Raw genomic sequence first — 22,166 nt, 5'->3', positions numbered from 1 at the left:
CAGCATCACCAGAAGGGTGGGTAGTGGCTCCTGACCCAACCGGACACTCCAACTGGAACTGGACTGCTCCCCTTCTTTTGCAGGTCCTCTTCTGGCAGACTCCATCTTCAGTTTCTTCCAGTCTTGCTTGGGTCTTGCATTGTCCTTCTGCAAAGTTTCTCTGTGGGTTTGGGTGAAAAACAGGTAATTACCTCTCTTCTCCTGGTCGCTGGAGGTCACTCTTGTATTTACCTATTGGGGTCCCAAGTGCGTTCAGCTCCCCTCTACAGATCTTACTCACCTGGGTGGGGGTCCGACCTTCACATTCCACTTTTTTAGTACATGGCTTGTTCTCCCCCTAGGGTTCCTGTTGCATACTGTTCTTTCACTGTTTTCTATTGCATTTCAATGCCTTTTCCTATGTACCAGTGTGTATATATAATTGTGTTTACTCACCTGCTAACAGAGCATAACCTATATAGTAATTTAGTATTGATGTTACCAAATAAAGTACCTTTATTTTTGTAACACTGTGTGGTTCTTTCATGTGTGTAAGTGTTGTGTGACTACAGTGGTATTGCATAAGCTTTGCATGTCTCCTAGATAAGCCTGGCCTGCTCATCCACAGATACCTATAGAGAGCCTGGCTTCCTGGACACTGCCTACACTACACTAATAGGGATACCTCGACCTGGTATAGGGTGAGAACACCTTAGGCATATACCACACACCAGGCCAGCTTCCTACATTGGTGGTCTAGCGTCGGGATAAGCACTTGCAATTGCCTTACCACTCTGCCACTGGGTACTTTCCACAGGAAAGGCTAGTACTGTTAGGTACACAATACATCTAGTATTAGGGATCTAGTCTCCTGAGTTTGGGTAAGCTAGGGGTTGGTATAGCCCTTGCTCCAAACTTTGCTGGGAGCCTAGTGCTAGAGTAGTTAGGGACTCTACACCACTCTAGCTAGCTGACATGTCTTCAGCAGAGCATACCTCTCAGCCCATGGATTCTCCCTATGAGAACCGGACCTTCCAAGAACTTAGGGAGATATGTGCTGAGAGAAAGCTGAAGACAGGGATAAATCCCAATAAATTCTACTTCTGGGCCTGCTCCTCCAGGATGGCCAGGAACATGCTGGTAGCCAGGAGGTGAGGAGGAAGAAGGAGAGTCTGACCGTCCAGTGCTAGAAAAAGATGATTTAGCCACTGAGGTGGGTCAGGAAGTACCCAAGGAGGATCAGGAAACGTCTAGACACACCCACAGTCCTGTCAGGAGCACTGTTAGCAGTTTAAAGGGGGGTCACACCAGTAGGTCCACCTTTGTCCATAGAGGGCTGGTTGAGAGGGTGTCCAAGAATAGGAATAGATCCTCCTCTGCCCACTCTCACATCTCCTTGATATCTGAGGGAACCCACTGCTCAACTTCAGGGGAAGAATCCCTAGGCAGGGAACTCAGGCAACTGAGAATAGAGGAAGACAAGCTGAGGCTGCAGTAGCAACAGCTAGCCTTAGATAGGGAGGCCTTGGCAGTGGAGAGAGAAATGCAGGGGTTGGGGTTAGGACCCCTACATGGCAGACGTACTAGTTTCAGGGAAAACAGGGTCAAGGAGGACTCTTTCGACTCTAGGAACCTGAACAAAGTAGTCCCACCTTACAAGATGGGTGATGACATGTACAAGTGGTTCACTGGTCTGGGGAGGGCCTGTAAGGTACAGCGGGTCCCTCAGAGGCAGTGGGCAGCTATTTTGTGGCTCTCCTTCTCTGACAAGGGTATGGACAGACTCCTCACAGTCAGAGAAGAAGATGCAGACAACCACACAGTTTTAAAATCTGCACTTTTAGGAGCCTTTGGTCTGACTACTGAACAATATGGAATCAAGATGAGAGAGACCAGGGAAGAGTCCTCACAGAATTGGGTTGATTTTGTGGCCTGTTCCTTGAAGGCCCTGGAAGGCTAATTGCATGGGAGCAAAGTCAATGATTATCAGGGCTTATACAGCCTAATCTTAAGAGAGCACATTTTGAATAATTGCGTGTCTGATCAGCTGCATCAGTACCTGGTGGACTATGATCTGACCTCTCCCCAAGAACTGGGTAAGAAGGCAGACAAGTGGGTCAGCACCAGGGTGAGTAGGAAGATTCACACAGTGGGTGACCACAAAATGAAGGAAGCAGGTAAGTCTCAGTATAAGCGTGGGGACAAAGATAAAAAAAAAGTCTTTATCAGCCCACAAAACCCATCTGGTGATGGGAACAAATCCTCCTCTTCCTCTTCCTACTACAAAAAGCCTTGGTGTTATGTTTGCAAAAACAAAGGCCGTAGGGCAGGGGAGAGCTCCTGCCCTATGAAAGGCACCACTAAGTCTTCCACCACTCCTACCCCCACTTGTACTTCTAGTTCCCCTCACAATAGCAGTAGCGGTGGGACTACTAACAGTAGTCAATCTAAGAGTGTATCTGGGCTCACCTTAGAGTCTGTAGTGGGGTCTGGGCTAGTTAGAGAGACCACTGAGGCTGTCTTGGTCCCTGCTGGGGGCATTGACTTCGCCACCCTTGTTGCCTGTCCCCTTAATATGGGTATGTACAATCAGCATCCCCTCATAAATGGTGGTGAGGCTGAGGCCTACAGGGACACAGGTGCCAGGCTCACTATGGTGACTGAAAAACTGGTGTCTCCTGAGCAACACCTACTTGGTCACACGTCATAAGTGACTGACATTCAGAACAAGACCTTGTTCCACCTCATGGCAGTTATTGATTTCAGCTGGGTGGGTGGGTGGGTGGGGGGAGGGGGGTGTAACAGGTCCTAAAAAGGTTGTGGTTTCCTCAGACCTAAGTGTAAAATGTCTACTAGGGGACGACTTGGAGACCTCAGCTTTGGCAGAGGTGGAATTGGAGGTGCACGCAGCAATGCTGAGCATCCAGGGCATATCTATGCCCTTACTAGAGCACAGGCTAAGAAGCAAAAAGAGCAAGGAACCTTGGAGCCTGGAACAATGGCCTAAGAGCTTCCTAAATCCAAGGGCAGGAACTGTAAGAAGTTATGCCCTACTCCAGCCGCCAGTGAGGATTCAACTCTTGAGGGTTCAGAATCCACTCCCTGGGTGGAACCTACACCAGAGGAGCTTCAAGCTGACACAGCTGAACTCTTGGGTGCAGGGGGGCCACCAGGGATGAGCTCAGTAGGGAACACCAAGTTTATCCAACACTGGAGAGCTTGTGGCAGCAAGCTGCAGCACAACAGGCAGGGGATGTCAGTGGCACCCATAAGGTGTACTGGGAATACAGACTCCTTTATTCAGAGTCCAGGGATCTCAAAGTTGGTGCCACCAGAAGATTGGTGATCCCTCTGAAATGTAGGGAATTTCTGTTGACCCTTGCACATGACATTCCCCTGGCAGATCACTTGGGGCAAAGTAAGACTTAGGACAGGCTTGTCCCGCACTTTCACTGGCCCCACATGTCAGAAGACACAAATGTGTTTTCTCGCTCCTCTGTCACTTGTCAAGACAGGTGGCAACCCAAAGGCCCCCCTCACTTCCACTTCCAGTGGTTTTGGTTCCCTTTGAGAGGGTTGGGGTAGATATTGTTGACCCCTTAAACTCTCCATCAGTCTCTGGGGACAGATGTATACTGGTGGTAGTGGACAATGGCACCAGGTAACCGGAGTCCATTCCTCTTAGGACCACTACAGCTCCTGCAGAGGCCAAAGCCCTCCTCATTATCTTTTCAAGGGCGGGCTTCCCAAAAGAAGTGGTATCAGACAGAGGTGCAAACTTCATGTCTGTATACCTGAAAGCCACGTGGAAGGAACGTGGTGTGACTTACAAGTTCACCACCCCTTACCATCCCCAGACAAATGGCTTAGTAGAGAGATTTAATAAAACTCTCAAGGGTTTGATAATGGGGCTCTCTGAAAAACTCCGCAGGAGATGGAATGTCCTATTACCATGCCTTCTCTTTCCCAACAGGGAGGACCCTCAGAAGGGTGTGGACTACGGCCCATTTCAAGTTCTGTTTGGGCACCCTGTTAGAGATCCCCTTGCTTTTGTTAGGTAAGGCTGGGGACAACCTCTCAGGCCCCCAAACAAGACATAGTGGACTATGTGCTTGGCCTCAGATCAAGGATGGCTGAGTACATGAAGAGGGCTACTAAAAACCTTCAGGCCAGCCAGGAGCTCGGGAAGCAATGGCATGACCAGAAGGCTGTCCTAACTGTCTATCAGCCAGGACAGGAAGTGTGTGTCCTGGAGCTTGTGGCTCTCAGGGCACTCCAGGCAAAGTGGAGTGGTGCCCACACCATTGTGGAGAGAAAAGGGGGGGGGGGCAGCTACCTGGTAGACCTTGGCACTCCCGGAAGCCCCCATAACCCCTATTATGATAGGTCAGACATGGCTCTGCTCATGGCTACTGATGAGCGACAGGAAGAGGAAAGAGACCCTCTCCCTGACCTCTTCTCCCACAATACAACTGATGGCTCAATTGATGGGGTAGTCCTTTCTGTCTGCCTCTCTGAGTCCCAAAAGGAGGACTGTAGAAACATCCTAGGGCAGTTCTCAGAACTCTTCTCCCTGACACCTGGTCAGACCACACGGTGTAAACACACCATTGACACAAGGGACAGTTTGCCTGTGAATAGCAAAATTTACAGACAACCTGACCATGTGAGGGAGTGCATCAAATCTGAAGTTCAGAAGGTGCTAGACCTAGGGGTTATTGAGCCCTCAGATAGCCATTGTCCAGCCCTGTAGTGCGTGTCCCCAAACCTCACTCCCGAGATGGAAAAAGAGAAATTAGGTTTTGTGTTGACTACAGAGGTCTCAAAACAGTTAAAAAACACTGATGCTCTTCCTATATCTAGGGCAGATGACAAGTATCTGAGCACCTTTGACTTGACTGCTGGCTACTGGCAGATCAAGTTGGCAGATGATGTTAAACCCAAAACAGCATTTTCCACCCCTAGTGGGCATTATCACTTTACAGTGATGCCCTTTGGGTTGAAAATTGCACCTGCCACATTTCAGAGGCTGGTTTATAAAGTTCTACAGGGGTTGGAAAGCTTCAGTGTAGCATATCTGGATAATATAGGTGTCTTTCGCTCCAGCTGGGAGAATCACCTGGTCTACCTAGGACAGTGGTCTTCAAACTTTTTTTGGCCACTCCCCCCCCCCCCAGAAAACTTTTTTAGAGGTTGGGCCCTCCCTCCCCACCACTACCAGAGGACAATTTCTGTATGTTGGTACTCTGCATCATCAACAGCTATCACCACCTGCATATCCCAAATCATAGCTGGTTATATTTGGCAAATAATATTGAACATGTGTTTAGCAAACTGAAGATTTGTGACTGCCTATGGGCCTCACTTACAAGAATCGGATGCGCCGACATTGATGCGTCAGATTTCTTCTCTTTCCCTATGATCCCCTAACAACGTCATAGATCCTCTGTATTTACAATACAGAGCTCCATGGTGCACGTTTTCACAGATGCATCAGAAAGTGTGATGCATCTGTTGGCGCTGAGCTTACGCAATGTTGGACAAGATCTGTAAAATGACACTGCTCTAGCAATGTGAGGAGGCTCTCATTGGAAAAACCCCAGCATCAATTTTACTCCTACTCTGAGCAGGCGGTACAGTTTTGACGCAGTGAAGTCTCAAAATGACAAAGTGAAATGTAAATTTAACTGCGTCAGAACTATGTGGCTTTCTCCCTGGTAAGGCCTACCCTGCATACATTATACCTGGGGAAGGTATAATGTGGCGGAAAGCTTTACAAACTGACGCATTGGGCCCCGTGTGTCAGTTTGTAAATCTGCAGCAGTTCTGTGCACTGCTAACGTCACTGGTGCGCCCATAAAAAAATGATGCAGCAGTGGTGTAAAGGGCATGTTAATTAGGCCCACAATATCACGGTCCCCATACTTTTTTACGGACTTCAACCGCTGCTTCCAGTTTGTTGGTATAGTCACAGCAAAGTAGCAAACATAAATGCATACAGTATTCTCCAAAGTGTCGGTTCTGCTTTACACAGACGAGCAGAATATTGGTTAGCTGCTGGTGTGCTCTCTGACCTACTTAAAGCGATTCTTAGCAAAAATATCTCCTTCGACTGTTGAAGAGACATATAGGCCCATATTTATACTTTTTGACGCAAAACTGCGACATCGCAGTTTTGCGTCAAAAAAATTTGCGCCGTCTAACGCCATTTGGATGCGCCATTCGGGCGTCAAATTTATACTTTGACGTACGGCGGCGCAACCAACAGGTGGGAGTCATTATTTCGTGACGCAAACAGCGTCGGTCTGTCGTAAGGCAAACCCACGTAAAAGTGACGCAAATCACTGTGGGTCGATTTACGACAGCGCTATCGTGAATACGCCGTTTTTTTTCACGCTATTGCGTGACATTTTTGCGCGAAAACTGCACTTACAGGAGAGGAGACCCAAAATGGATCCCAGATGCCCCAACAGACCCCAGGAGGATGAGAGCAGACCAGGACCCAGCCAGGAGGAAGCACACAGGAACCAGGACATGTTAAAGAAAAAAAGAAAGTGTCGCTTCAGTGCAGAGGAGCAGAAAATCCTGGTGAAAGAGGTGACGGAACACCAGCACCAACTTTTCATATCCTCAAAATTGCCACTCAGTAGGAGAGAGGCCATCTGGAAAGAAATTGTGGACAAGATAAACAGTGTGGCTGAAGAACGCCGGACAGTCACCGAGTGTAAGAAACGCTGGCATGACTGTAAACGTAGGACCAAAGAGAAAATGGCCAGGAACAGGAAGGCAGCAATGCAGACTGGAGGGGGGAGTCCAGCACAACAGGAGGCTCTGGACCACATGGAGGAGATGGTCGCAGCCGTCATCCCAGAGGAGATCGTCACAGGGATACAAGGACTGGACAGCGCAGACTACCACGACACTACGCACATGCAGGGTAAGTCGCATAGGGAATTACAATGCAATAATGGGGACTGTAAGCAGGGGGGGGATACCTACTACACAATGCATGTAACTTAGCACATATATGAAGTGGCATGGGGAAAGGGGCACGGCAGGGGGGAATGCCCAGTACTGACCACAGCCGGGGCACGACAAAATACTGCCACTACTACAGTCCCATGGGGACATCCTGTAATTACAACAAGAGAGCCAAGGGAAACCAGTGACAGGTGGGAACGACACTACCCTGAATCCACATCCAGGCACTTGTTTTGCACAAACTATTCCCCATCAACTAGGTCCCTACCTGTAATGCAGTAGCAAATACAACAACTGCAACTTAACTGCCACCACAGTTGACAATAACACCTCTCATCTCTGGGCAGCTATAGTACCAAATGGCAGGAACCCCACCCTGGAACATACATTCCTAAATTAGGGGGTGAGGATGACATCTGCAACTACTCCTAGAAATAAGACAAAGCTACCAGTACACTTAAATGCCGAATGTCCATAACTGACACATACATAAGCCTAAGTAAACAGCAATAGGAGCCACACAGCACTAACGACACACACATGCTGCATACGTCAGGGTCTCTCACGTGCCTGCCTAACAATGCTACATCACAAATGTCATACTGCTCAGACAACAACATTGACGAGGGGACACAGGCAACTGGTCAATGAAACACATCTGCACAGTCTAACCACAAAATAGGACATTCATACGATAAACAGGCCAATCCAGTAAGACACACATGAGACCCCATCAGATACAAACATCAACAATGTTTACATCCATACCACATCCTAACATTGACATACATAGGTCATGCCACCTAACATGTACAGATCATGCAATGTGAATAAAAAGTGTATGGTGCAGGGCCTGTGAGGCAAGTGTGCTGGCAGGGCAGTCACAACACCCACAGTCAGTCAAAGTGTAGCGTGGCAAGTGAAACGTATACTTTGCGCAATAGCCTCAGGCTGGAGGCCTTTGTGCATCTTACCCTGAATGTACTTATACTCATTTGCTCACATCTAAGTGCCTCAGAGCACTTTGCACTAAATGAATCTCATTGCCCTTCCTATCAGTTAATGTAGCAAATAGTCAGTCCTAAGGTGTTGGCAATTAGTCAAATCACCCTGTTTTGCCTACTTCTGCACTGGAGTTTGCCAGAACATATTCACTCTGTGGCCCAGTCAAGGATACCGTCTGGTTCTTTGATGATAGATGTGGTAGGGGTTAAGGTTTGCCATTCCTGCGTAGGGAAACTTTGTCATCACAATGACATATGTCTTTTAAATTCACTTCCTCGTCCCAAGACACGCATGGGGGAGTTTACAAACAGAAAATCACATCTAGATGCTGCCTGCCTTGCTGCTGATGCACAACCAGATCCCAGCCCATTCCTCTGATATGAGGGATGATGTCTCCCCTGTGATTCAGACAGCCAAGCTCCAAACTTAACATGCAGTGCTATATATAGAACAAGCAGAGGGAGAGTAGAAACTGTTAGGCACCATGATAGCTGTGTACCAATGTATTACTCTCCTGCGGACTATTTCAGTTCTAACTGTGTGTATTGTTTTGGTTATTGGGGCTCACACCGAAATTCCTACAAGTCAGTTGTACAATGAAACTTCATATCCAACAAATACTGTCTGTGTCATTTGTGTATGGGAACATACCGGAAAAGATAGAAATGTGTAGGACCTGAGTGACCACCACTTCCCTGAGAAGTCCCAAAGATGTCATGGGCTTGGACTTCTAAACATTCCTCTGTTGTGGGAGACCAGAGGCACTGCTAGTCTGTCTGAGCTAAATACAATATCTGGGTGACAGAGTTATTTACAAGTGGGTCAAACTTAGTCCCCCACACCATTAGCTATCCTGCTGCCTAGAAAGCCAAGAATCACATGTAGGATAATGAGAGCCCACCCAAACAAATGTCCCTCCATAACAATAGTGAAACACCGAGGGAGGAGTAGGACAAAAAAATGCATATTCCAAAATAATTACAAATCAACACCTAGAGATGTCCTGGCAGGCATGTCTGATAGCTCCATATCATATATGTGACACACAGGTGGGCCATAGGCCTACAACAATGCCCTATGACAGACAGCAGATACCAAGACAAAATCAGAGTACAAAGTAAAGGCATCCAAAGGCTTGTATCTTAGTGCTAAATGATCTCAACACAGACACACTAATTGTACCCTGTTTCTTTGCAGAGGAACACGGATCTCCTGCCGATATGCCTGTCCATGAGTTCCCTGATGACATGGATGACGAGAACATCAACCTCACACAAGAGACCATTGACATGGTCCTCGAAAGCCTCCAAACCCCCCCTTCAGTAACAAGGAGGAGCCAAGATGAAGCAGCCACCACAGTAGAACCACCCGCCACCCCAATTGTAAGACCTGCCAGCTCCAACACAGCTGAGGACTCTGACGACACTGGCACCAGCTTCGAAAGAACAGTCGTTGGGGTCCAGCGGGAGCTGGCCAAGGAGGTGCGGGTGGGGATGCAAACTATGGCAGCCAGCCTTGAGGGGGTGCGTTCGTGCATGCTGTCAACTGCTGATCAGGCAGCTGTAATGCAAGCCAGAACATCGCTGTTGGAGGAACTTTTAGTAACACAGAAGGCAATCTGCACAGCTGTCATCCAGTTGACCAAACAACTCCAACAGCAAGCCAGTCAGCGTGTGCACGAATGCAACATCGAACCCCTCAGGGCAGACCTGGCTGCCTACCATCGGGATGTGGCTGCCATTCTGAAAAACCAGCACGCTCTCCTTGCTGCAGTACTGCCCTTCATAACTGGACAGGGATCAGCCCCCGGGATGTCTGCCTCCATGTCTTCTGACACTGAGGTGTGTGTTGCCCCTTCAAAACCAACAACAACAAGGACACACCAGGCAACACACACATCAGAAGAAGAAGACATGGAACAGATAACATTCACACGCAAGAGTACCCGGAAGCCCTAGTCCCTGCACCATGCCCCACTCTGACCAAGGTCCTACGTTTTGACACATGCCAGCCTCACTCCAACTACCCTCAATGACTGTTCGGCAATCTACTGTTTAACTTGTCCACATTGGCTGTAAATGTTTCTCTCCTACCATTTGGCAATTCCTGTTCCTCTGCACCGTCTGTGACATCACCCCAGCATGTCAGGAGCATCATCCACACCCTGTAAATAGGATCACCATTTAAGAATGCACCAGAACGGACTCACCTAACATTGTTAATGGACTTTTTGCACTACTCCACCTAAAAATAAATATCACTTGCACACCAATTGTGTCTCTGTGTCATTTCACACTTCAACTGTGCAGTACATAACTCCAAAGTGGCTGTGTGGCAACCATGTTGATTCTCTAGACTACTGTCCTGATTTCATGTATACTGAAACATCTGTGCAGTGGCCAGGATTGCATCATAGCTTTACTAGACTGAGGAAAATAACTGATGTAGGGACTAAGCACACACAATCATGCTGTGTTGGACAGAATGAGGCCCCATCCATAGCTATTCTAGACAACTAATGGTGGATGAGAAATGTAGGCACCTTGCGATACTAACACAATACATTATGCTGTAAAATGAAAGGAATGATAACCAAATTACACTGCATCAATCACCCTTACAGCGTATACTACCATGAAGGAAAGTCATGCTCAAGCAGTACACACATGATGTAGGTCAGCAATGACAGCAACAAGACAAGAGTGTGAACAAATACTCATCTACAAAGCTCTCCCTGAACTTCACAATGCTGTCCGACCTATCTATTTACCTACAAAATCAACTCTGGAAGCACTCTTTGTGAAGTAGGATACATACCAACCCCAAATCTTGATGATCTATGCACACTACCAATGGTGGCTCTCCCACACGGTGGATACTTACCAAGTTAGCACACGGGTAGCTGGCATGTTAAACCTCAATAGCCTGGGGATAGCGAGCATAGGACACAAATGTCATACTAAAACTTTCTGCTACACTGATGTCAAGGCCATGAAAAGGTAGCACCTAACGCATCTGGTAAAGGGTTAACAATTTTTTTATTTCCAATAAGTAAGAAAAGAGGCAACTAAGGGAAAGATAAACCTACACTAATCTAACCTGACTACTACTAACCCACAACTGTCCCTAACTAACCTAAGCTAAACTTACTCTACACATGTAACGAAACGATCTAAACATCAACCCCCCACCCACCATTATGAGACAAGACACATGCAGGACAACACTTACTAACCTACACACATACTATACTATCCTAAACAAACATATATATATATATTTTTTTTTTTTTTAATTTTTTTTTTTATCAAACAGGAATCCCAACATTGCCCCCCACCCACCCACCCACACAAAAATATTAGATAGAAAGTATAAGGACCCCCCACCCTCTTACCTAACACTAACTAAGCTAATTACCTATACTTATCCTACAACTAACCCCCCAAACCCAACTAACAGTATGAAAAGAGGAAAGAGGGGAGAGGGGAGGGGTAAAAGTTCAGGAGGGCAAAATAACTAAAGATTTGCCCTCTGAAGTGTGCGCCGGATGGAGCGCACCTTCTTTTTAACCTCCGCCATGTCCTCCGTCAGGTTGTCAACCTTTTGAATTAACCTGTCCAGTTTCCTAGACAATGCCTGGAAGGCTGCAGGGTCAATTGGAGGGTCACTGCCGGTCTGCGTGCCGGTGGAGGTGGAGATTGTCGCTGGAGTGGAGTGGCCACGGGACAGCCCTGCTCCCAACACACGGCTGGGTCCAGGTCTTGAGGAAGATGGCTGGTCCGTCGCTGGGTCCCCTTGGGCAGACCTGGTGGTTGTAGGTGGCAGCGTTGGTGGAGCCTGTGGTGTGGCATACCACGCCCCGGAGGCCCGTTCCGAATTGTATCTGCGGGCCATCCTCCGATACCCACACTGCACCTGCGGGATGTGCCTGTACCTCATTGCACGGCGCTCAAACTGGTTGCGAGCTGCGGCACTCAGGTTTGCAGCTGTGAAGGGAAAAGGCAAATATTGAGCATAGAATTTACAGTGGGTTGAATACCACAATGGGTAATTTGACCATTACTAGCAATGTATTGGTTGCAGCAATTGTTACAACATATTTCACGGGAAGGCTCAGAGGAAGTACATGTGAATCATGCATACTGAAGGGCATATCACATATAGCATATCCATGTCTCTACATGATGGATGACATCACCCTAAACTACTCCTACAATTCATACCTAAGCCATTATACATTATGGCACCAGCTCGTCCGCATACTGACTTCACTACATATGTCATTCTATGTGATAAGAATCACACTCCTCACTCAATGGCATTTCGAAATAGTTGTGTGCTAAGATTGAACCCCTGGCCATGAATCATATGTCGACACTATGGGCCAGATGTAGGAATTGATGGGAAATCAACTAGCAAATTGCAAAGCTGAACGGTGTCTCTGACACCGTCTGCGAGTCACTATGGGGTCCCTAAATCCCACCTCATGAACATCAATGATGTGGGTTCCAACTTGCACCACCTTAGCAACTATGGGCACTCACGGGGATGGAGGCCTGCTGGGAACAGCAGAACTCCATAGACGTGACTGCTTTTAAATGAAGCAAGTTATTTTTCACCAAGTGTAGGCCCTTTATCTGAAAGGAAAATGAGCTGCGATTTGTTTAAATTCACAACAATTGATTGTTCGTAATTTACACAATAATTATTGCTCCCCTAGACCACTGGCTGTTTTGTGCAGGAGTATTTTGGTCCACTCACAAAGGTGAAGGTTCACAATGAGGACCCCTTCCAGTCAGCAAGTTGGTTAGCAGCCACTTCAAGTGGATGATAACAGCTACTCACTTTGCAACCACGTACTCGTTAGCAAATGGGATTGCCTAACACTGTGATTTGCAAGTAGGGCTGGTAAACTCCTTTATTTTTTTACTTTAGAAAAGCATTTTGCGAATATGTACATGACCACCAAAAACATTTCGGATTAGGAAACAGACGTTTGCAACTCACTAACATCAAATTATGCTATTTGCAATGTGGAGACATTTTGCTACATCTGGACCTAGGTACAAACTCAAGTCACAAAAGGTGTTAAGTACGTGTAACATACTGGTTGCTACAGTCCTAGGTACCCTGTTTCACAGTAACATCCCAGTCTTTGTGGGTGGTGTGGGAAGAACAAACAACAATCCCATGATCAATGCACAACCAGGAGTGTACAGAAAGTGCAACAAGCATGTGCCTTCACACACAACACCTATGAAGGGCTAGCAACACGTTGGAGTCAGCCCAACCTTGTCACATCCCAGGTCCACACATGTCAAAATGATATGACTTAGCCAAACATAACATACTATTAGTGAGGCATGTTTTACAACACACACAGAGGAGGTAGAACACCCATTCACATGATTCAACAGAACACCTAGGCCATTGCACTCAAGTCACACACACTTCGAGGTCACCTTGTGGAAGTACATGCCCCCGGAAGATCCGACCTACAGTGTACACAGTCCATCCTCAACTAGGAAGAAGCACTTGTCAACGAAGCCATGTGCCTAAGCTATCTGGGAGACTGTCAGTCTGATATGCTGACTCAGTTAATGGCAAGTTCCTGACCAAGTCTAACATTGACCAGTGTGTTCAAAATGAGTCATGCTATTCCCAATAGTCGCACTAATTGAATGACCTACTGCCCCTCAATCTGAGAGATGACTAGGGATTGCTTTACCGAAACATTATTCCAATTTGATATCACACCAAAACAACAAAGCCAATGAACGGCCAGCACATCATATCATGAATTGTCCTGAAAACACAGTAATCCATCATGCTTCATTTCCAAACAATGTAAATAGCACTTAGGCAACACTCACTGTAGGTATCGGGGTCGTCAAAATGGGCTACCTCACCAACGGTGTACGGGGCTGGTCCACCTGTAAAGCATGAAAGGAAGATTATACTCAGACTGGGTGAACAGACAAATAATTTCTGTTACAATGACAGTGTGTGAATATTACATGGTAATGATACACTTTCACACATGCTCATCCTGCCTGGCTGACTTTGTATTCTAGATTATCATTGGATGAGTCTCCTGCTCCAGTGACACACCCTACTACACTCATGCAGTGGCCAGGACAGTCATGTGTCGTCCAAGTTACTCCTCCATTAGTAGGCCCGAACAATCATGTGATCCATACATCTCAGCATGTGCATCCCAGAGAGAAACATTTCACAACTGGTTCCATGAGGACTGCATGACCACTCACAATCAAACAGGCTATGGGGACAGGTTCAACACACAGCAACCAGACACACATGTGACATATGTGTGGACAACATGACTAACTTCATGTGACGTGAAGGCAACACACAGGTGTTGCATCATCATGTGTTTGCAATTTTCGGTCTAGCTATGGCGTCTACATATGTAGGTATGTTGTTTCTACATGACGTACTCACTGGCCATTATGACCAGTAGAGTACAAATAGAGCAGTTCACGTGTTGCTTTTCAGACACAAATGCAACACTACATTCCATGCAGCTACAGCCATCTGGTATGTGTTGCAAAGATAAGGCATCGGCCTGGTAGCATAGGTCTTCATACACACCCGGCAACAAATACACATTTGGACACATATGTATACCTTTGTAGCGCAGCATTTGCATCATTTTGTGACGCAGAGAGGGGGCTACTTAGCAAAATACAAATAGATGTTGCATTTTACTGCTGTTATTGGGTGTACATATGTAGCAAAAATGGGGATTTATGTGTATGCCCATGGGCCTAGGTTTCCCTAGTATAACACGCAGTCAGCTACTTATTTTGCAGATTGGCTACCAATCATCACATGTTCACGCACACATTCCTATTATTCCCATGTAATTGATTATTACTCACCAACATAGCCACCAATCCGGAGTCCCAGGTGGTCCAGCAGGTCCTGTTCCCTGCTGATCAGATCTGCCCAGCGGTGCTTGAGTTGATGGACATTCCTCATACTCCCGTAGACCCAGACCAGGTGATGGCGCACCTTCTCCCAATGGATTTTCCTCGCCTCCGTGTGATACCCCTGTATCACACGGCCCCCAGCCTCCAGCATCAGTGGGAGGAAATGGCTTACGAGCCATATGAAGCCCCCCAATTCGTCCTCACCCATCCTGGACAGGCGAGGCCTACCTGACATGATGCGAGGTGTAAAAAAGTACCAAAGAAAAATGAAAGAAAAAGTGGGAAATGGGGAAAGGTAGAGGTGTGAAAGAAAAAGAAGAAGGAGAAAAATAGCCCAACTAACACCCCAAACTATGCTACCCACAACAGACTCCCACAGACAATACAAACTATCACAGGTATAGACAAAACAACACTAAACAGACTGAGACAATGTTTGACAACAATAAAAGATTGACACAAAGACAAAATACAAGGCACACAGGACACTAAAGCAGTAAAACACAGGACAACACCTTTCACACAACCACACAGTCTAGATAACTCTGAGACTGCAAAGTGAAAGTGAAAGTCAACTCCCAGTACAGATTTGGTAAACAGGATATCCTATTACATCACTTCCTGCATAAAATGGCCGCCGTTTTTATTTTCGCGTAATGCGTCATATTTTCACGCATACACAGATGTGCGTCATATTTTGTTGACGCATTACAGTGCACATGATGCGGAGTGTAAAAATATGCTATGAATATTAATATTTCAAATTGTACATGAGATGACCAACATATTGTGCATGTAGCGTCAATTACACCACGCATACATCATGGGCGTCGTTTTTTTTACACGTACAGTGGTGCACATGATGCGGAGTCAAAAAATATGATATGAATATTAATAATTGATAATGTACATGAGATGACCAACATATTGTCCATGTAGCGTCATTTTGACCACGCATACATCATGTGCGTGGTTTTTATTACACGTACAGTGGTGCACATGATGCGGAGTCAAAAAATATGATATGAATATTAATAATTGATAATGTACATGAGATGACCAACATATTGTCCATGTAGCGTCATTTTGACCACGCATACATCATGTGCGTGGTTTTTATTACACGTACAGTGGTGCACATGATGCGGAGTCAAAAAAAATGCTATTAATATTAATAATTAATACTGTACATGAAATGAGCAATATATTGTGCATATAGCGTCATTTTGACCACGCATACATCATGTGCGTGGTTTTTATTACACGTACAGTGGTGCACATGACGCGGAGTCAAAAAAAATGCTATTAATATTAATAATTAATACTGTACATGAAATGAGCAATATATTGTGCATATAGCGTCATTTTGACCACGCATACATCATGTGCGTGGTTTTTATTACACGTACAGTAGTGCACATGATGCAGAGTCAAAAATATTGTGGATGTAAATAATAATTTGAAGGTGAAATATCAAGACACTTTTGGATACATTTGTATCTGACTCTGCATTGTGTGCACTCATGTACATGAACAAATTATGACGGCCATGCTGTATGCGTAGAATATGGAGCAAATTGATCCAAATGTCTTCATGTGTTTAGCTTTGGAAAGGTGATTTGTCATGGTAAAACGGTGCGATGTGAGACACATTTGTGTTTGTATCTGACAAATGTCCGTACTTTTATGTATAGACGGCCTTCACACTGTGATGTTTGGGATACGTTAACTAATGTATTGACCATATTTGACAACATATTTGGTGTAATTGCTGATGGCTATTTTGAAATGAGGTTTTTGATACCATTATGTATTCCGTCTCCAAAATGTCCCCACCTTTATGATGGGGATGCTTTTATCTGTAGTCCTAACAGGGAGTGGGAGAGTCACTTTCAGTTTTTAGGGGGCTGACCATGTCCCATTATGATTTTGTGTTTCATATTTGTGTAGGACTTGTGACATTGAGGCCACATATGTGCCTTATGCATGTGTTTAGTTCACAAGTACATGATTCCTGTATGTTTTGGGGGTGGTAGAGGTGGAGTTAGTCCCCCAGCACCCTAGGATTTGACCATCCAGAATAGCTACTGTATCCATGGAGTATTTTTATCATATCCTGGCAAACCTGCAGCAGCGGGCGAATGTAAGGCCATATGGTATGAATGACTGTTGACCATTCATTCATCTCATTAGCCCATTTGACGTTTGCAGTATTGATGATTTGGAGCTAAGTTGCATACCATTTTCATATGACTAAGGGGGTCATTCTGACCGCGGCGGGCGGCGGTCGCCGCCCGCCAAGCGGTTCCCGCCGAAAGACCGCGGCGGTCATTCTGGCTTTCCCACTGGGCTGGCGGGCAACCGCCAAAAGTCCGCCCGCCAGCCCAGCGGGAAACACCCTTCCCACGAGGACGCCGGCTCAGAATGGAGCCGGCGGAGTGGGAAGGTGCGACGGGTGCAGTTGCACCCGTGGCGAATTTCTGTGTCTGCAAAGCAGACACTGAAATTCTTTGTGGGTCCCTCTTACGGGGGCCCCTGCAGTGCCCATGCCATTGGCATGGGCACTGCAGGGGCCCCCAGGGGCCCCACGGCACCCCCTACCGCCATCCTGTTCCTGGCGGAAGACCCGCCAGGAACAGGATGGCGGTAGGGGGTGTCAGAATCCCCATGGCGAAGGAGCGCGCTCCGCCGCCATGGCGGATTCTCAAGGGCAGCGGGAAGTCCGTTTCTGGCCGCGGCTGAACCGCCGCGGTCAGAATGCCCATCGGTGCACCGCCAGCCTGTTGGCGGTGCTACCGCCGACCTCCGCCAGGGCGGTAATTACCGCCAGGGTCCGAATGACCCCCTAAGTTTGCAAGACTCTCAGCGTTCACGATGTGATAATGCGAAGATTGTTTTGCTTGTCTGTGTCCCTTTCTGCATAAACTGGTTTAGTGTCATGTTACAATCTTCCTGCTAGGTTCAAACTGGGACACAACTGTGATGGTCTACTTTCAAATATTAGGTTGGTTGTATGACATATGTGTACATGTGTGTGGGAATGTGGATCCAGTATGACCTGTCTGTGTGTATGTTGTCACTGTAACTTCAAGGTCTCCTCCTGAGTTAGTGGCAGCTGATGTTGTTGCAATTGTGTATTGCTCACATCATACACTTGAGAGAAGCCATTGATGACATGTTCACGTACACATGGATGGTCCCACCCTGTCTCTGAACCCGTGTGATGTGACTTTCAAATGATCTCCAATTTTGGGCTGGATGAGAGACTGTTTCAGTTGTTTGGATCCGGCATGTCTAATTGTCACATTTGTACTCTTGTTGGGCTCTGTGTATGGTAATGTAACATGTCACATCCTACCCTCTGTGCATACAGTTGTGATGTTTATTTTTGGTGTGATGATTTTTAATGGCATTCTTGATCAATGAGACGACATTCATCTTCAGCTATTTCAAACTAAAGGTGGTCAGAAATGAATAGGCCAAAGCATGATGTGGTGTTTGTGATCTGTGTTTATTTACAAGTGTGGAATACAAGTGATTATAATGACTTAAGTAAAAAAATTGTTCACAAGCTGTTGGCGCCTACGCACTCCTGCTGCGGTGTTAGGTTGTTCCCCCTCCTGTTGCAGGCCAGCATCCTCCTCATCATCATCCTCAGGCATGTCTGGGTCCGGTTCAAGGAGGGGAATGTTCCTTTGTACACAAATATTGTGTAATATGGCACAAGTGAGTATAATTTTGCATACCATCTCTGGGGAGTATAGTAGGCTTCCGCCAGTGATGTCAAGGCAGCGGAACCTTGACTTTAGGATCCCAAAGGTCCTCTCCACAATGCTGCGTGTCCTCTTGTGGGCGTCATTGTATGCCCGCTCAGCAGCAGTATTTGGGTTCCCATATGGTGTCATTATCCAAGGCTGGATGCCATACCCCTGATCAGCTGAAAGAGAAACACAGAATGGTATCAATTAGATGTAGGAGGCACTGTTGTACGTATCTTTGATGGCAGTAGTTGTGTTGTGTTGTCTGTGACTATTTTGTGTACTAATGTGACAACCTATGGTTGTTGGTGGAAACTTTGGCATTGTTTTTTTTCCTTGGCTGAGCAAGTGTTTGTTGTCTAACTGTTTGTCAGCAGGATGTATTGGTTTCTCAAGTACAGTGTGCCCTCCCTTGCATTGTGACTTGTGACACAGGTGTCCGTGTGTCCTCACTGGGGGTGTGATGATAGTTCCATGCAGAGTTGAAACATGAAAGGGTATTAGAAACGTCCATATGAACATAGCCAGGCCATCCCATCCCTTAAAAGTTATGCATTGTATTAGTGTACAGGTTATTGTGAGACTTCCAATTTGCAAGGTGACATTTAGGCAACCACAGTCATGAATGTCTTCACACTAAGCTGTGGAGTAAATTCAAATGTGTGAGAGGTTCAATGGTGACTTGTGACACATGGCTAGTGATGTGAGTACCTCAGTGTGTTCCTGTCTAGGTGTTGCTATTGTGGTGTATGTGTTGTTTATCCTAGAGGGTTTCTGTGCAGTGAGTATATAAGTAGATTTTTGTCCTTACCAACAAGTAGTCCATTGCCATACCGTCCATCCTGGAAGTGTTGGTTGATGGTGCAGTGACGGAAGATGAATGCATCATGTACACTCCCAGGATATTTAGCCACGATGTTGCTGATCAGTCCTTGGTGATCGACTATGGCCTGCACGTTGATGGAATGTGTGTGCTTCCTGTTGCGGTAGAGGTGTTCACTCGCAGAAGGTGGCACAAGGCGTACGTGTGTGCAGTCGATTGCACCAAGGACGTGCGGAAAGCCACTGATGGCGTAGAACCCCTGTTTTGTTTCCTGCTGCTTCTGCAGTGTGTTAGGGAAGCAGATGTGGCGGGGTGTCAGTCCAATGATGGCATCCAGTACTTTAGGCAGGAATGTGGAGAAAGATGGTTGTGAGATTCCACCAACCAGGGCACCAGTTGTCTGAAAGGAGCCACTTGCCAGCAGTTGAAGTACGGCAAGCAGCTTTGTTTCTGTTGGGATAGTGCGTGGAGTCACTAAAGTGGGGGCCAATTGCTGTTCAATATTTGTCAGCAGCTGCTGAATGGCCTGCCAGTTCAACCGGTACCTCTGGATGATGTCTCGTTCCCTGAGACCATGCAGGGTTGTTCTTGGGCGGAATATCCTCTCCTGCCTTCTGCGCTGTCTTTGGGGTCCCTGCTGTTGTTGTTGTGGCTGCTGTTGTTGCTGCAGGGCTCTGCGTCTACGTGCACGTTGAAGAAAAAGCACCTCCATGTCTCCCTGTTGCTGCTCTGCTGCTCTGTTGTTTGTTCTGTGTGTTCTGATTAAGTACAGGTGTGTTTGCCCCATTTTAACGCCTGCCCTGACCCAGGCGTTAAAATTTCACGCTATTCATGCTTTGCGCCATTTTTTTGCGCCACCTGCCGCGCGGGAGTGATTTTTGCCCTGGAGCATAAATACCACGCACCGCTATGTGCGTCTGTTTTTAGACGGGAACGCCTTCCTAGCATCTCATTAACGCAAGGAAGGCGTTCACGCCAAAAAATGACGCTATTTGCCCATACTTTGGCGCTAGACGCGTCTAACGCAAAAGTATAAATATGGCGTTGGTTTTGCGCCGAATTTGCGTAAAAAAAAACGACGCAAATTCGGCGCAAACGAAGTATAAATACGGGCCATAGGTCTTTGAAGTTACTACTTATATAAATAAGGGGGCAACATTGATGTTTTCTTATTGCCCCCTTTCTTCCCCTTAATATGAGTCCACCATTTCCCGAGTTTCTCATTTTACAGATGTTCTCTGGCACACTCTAAGATGTTTTCGAAACGACGAAACCAACATTTTATTTTTTAAAGGTGTAAATGAAATGCAGCAAATGCAACTGTGTAGCTCAATGAAACGGCTCACCTGCAGTAAGTGCTGTATCGAAAAATGTAGTTTACCATTTACATTTCTTTCAATGATTACCATGCCTCCTTGGTAAACATTTGAAGACATGCTTTAAGAATTCGTGCTTCTTCCATTTCCACACCACATCGCTAGCAGCATGGACCCCATCTTCACATGAAGAGCATCAAACCTGTAACTAGGATGCAGCGCTACCTGTGCAACTATTTAGCATAACATTTCCCAGAGTTCTCTGCTCGCCGGTATGGAATATTTGGGGCAGAGAGTGGACGGAACCTGATAAAACAATCCTAACAAAGTGTATTATTTTGCCTGTTAGAAGCCAGTGGAGGTGTAGTAATTCTTGGACAACTAAACGTTTCCTTGGTCTTTGTATCATGAGGTGGTACCCCGAGACGCACCTTTATTCGCCTTTTTATTGTTAGCTTTGCGCAGTGGCAGTATCGTAGCCAATGAGGTCTAACCGAGGCGCGATTATTGCTTATTGAAAACTTTACCCAATACCCCGCCATGACGATTTGAAATATAGTCGATATTGGCAATTTTTGACAGTCTCCAAGGAGACTGAATATTAATGTAAAAAAAATAAGATTTTTTTTAGTAGTTTATGTGAACGTGTTGGTGTCGGCTAGACCACACAGAGTTTATTTTCTTTTAGTTCACTGTTTTCGATTTAGTTTTAGTGTGTCGGAGTTTCTGCATCCGGCAGGAACTTTCAGGATGCTTTCGTCTTGATTAGTTTTCGTATTTCTGTTGGAAGCCGTTTGTTATCAACAGGATAATGCGGAGAAAGTTCGCTCAGACTGTATGCAGTGTTTGAAACAGAACGAGAGCTGACGAAGGTGTCGAGCGTGACTTTTAACGTTATATAAAGTGGCATATTTAGGAGCCCCTAGCGCCTCCTTGCTCCACATTTGCGTCCTTTTTTTAGACGCAACTGTACGCAAAAGTGGCCCAACGAGGCCAAAAACGCCGCGCCGTTTTTTAAATGCGACGTTACCATGGTGGCGTTAGGGTGGCGTTCAGGGGCTCAAGAAAAGTGGCAGCTCCACTTTTCATAAATCTGCCCCAAAGTGCATTTCTAAAGCGCTTCAGGGCACTCAATTACAGATGTTAACGAGCTCAAGGACAGAGGCGTACCATCTATTGGTACAGCAGGTGCCCAGGGGGCCGCTTTAACCCTAATTTTTCCCGTATTTTATCATTCAAACAGCAACAAAAGGGCCCATTTCCTTCCTTGCACTAGGGACCATTTTTTCACCTGAGAGGGATGAAAAGCTATAAGGTATATTTGAGAGCCCCTAGCGCCACTTTAGTGCTG

At 46.3% G+C, this 22,166-nt stretch overlaps 1 non-coding gene across 1 annotated transcript; it reads left to right on the top strand.

Annotated features, from left to right (window-relative positions):
- The first annotated feature begins 21,268 nt into the window (after window positions 1-21,268).
- On the top strand, window positions 21,269-21,409 carry LOC138266684 (U4 spliceosomal RNA). The gene has a single exon (XR_011199617.1). It is a non-coding gene; the product is annotated as a U4 spliceosomal RNA (small nuclear RNA).
- The last annotated feature ends 757 nt before the right edge of the window (window positions 21,410-22,166 follow it).

The sequence above is a fragment of the Pleurodeles waltl genome, chromosome 11 (assembly GCF_031143425.1).
Source record: "Pleurodeles waltl isolate 20211129_DDA chromosome 11, aPleWal1.hap1.20221129, whole genome shotgun sequence".
Taxonomy (NCBI): Eukaryota; Metazoa; Chordata; class Amphibia; order Caudata; family Salamandridae; genus Pleurodeles; species Pleurodeles waltl.
The sequence above is the reverse complement of the archived record's forward strand: the minus strand, read 5'-3'. Positions and strand labels throughout refer to the sequence as shown.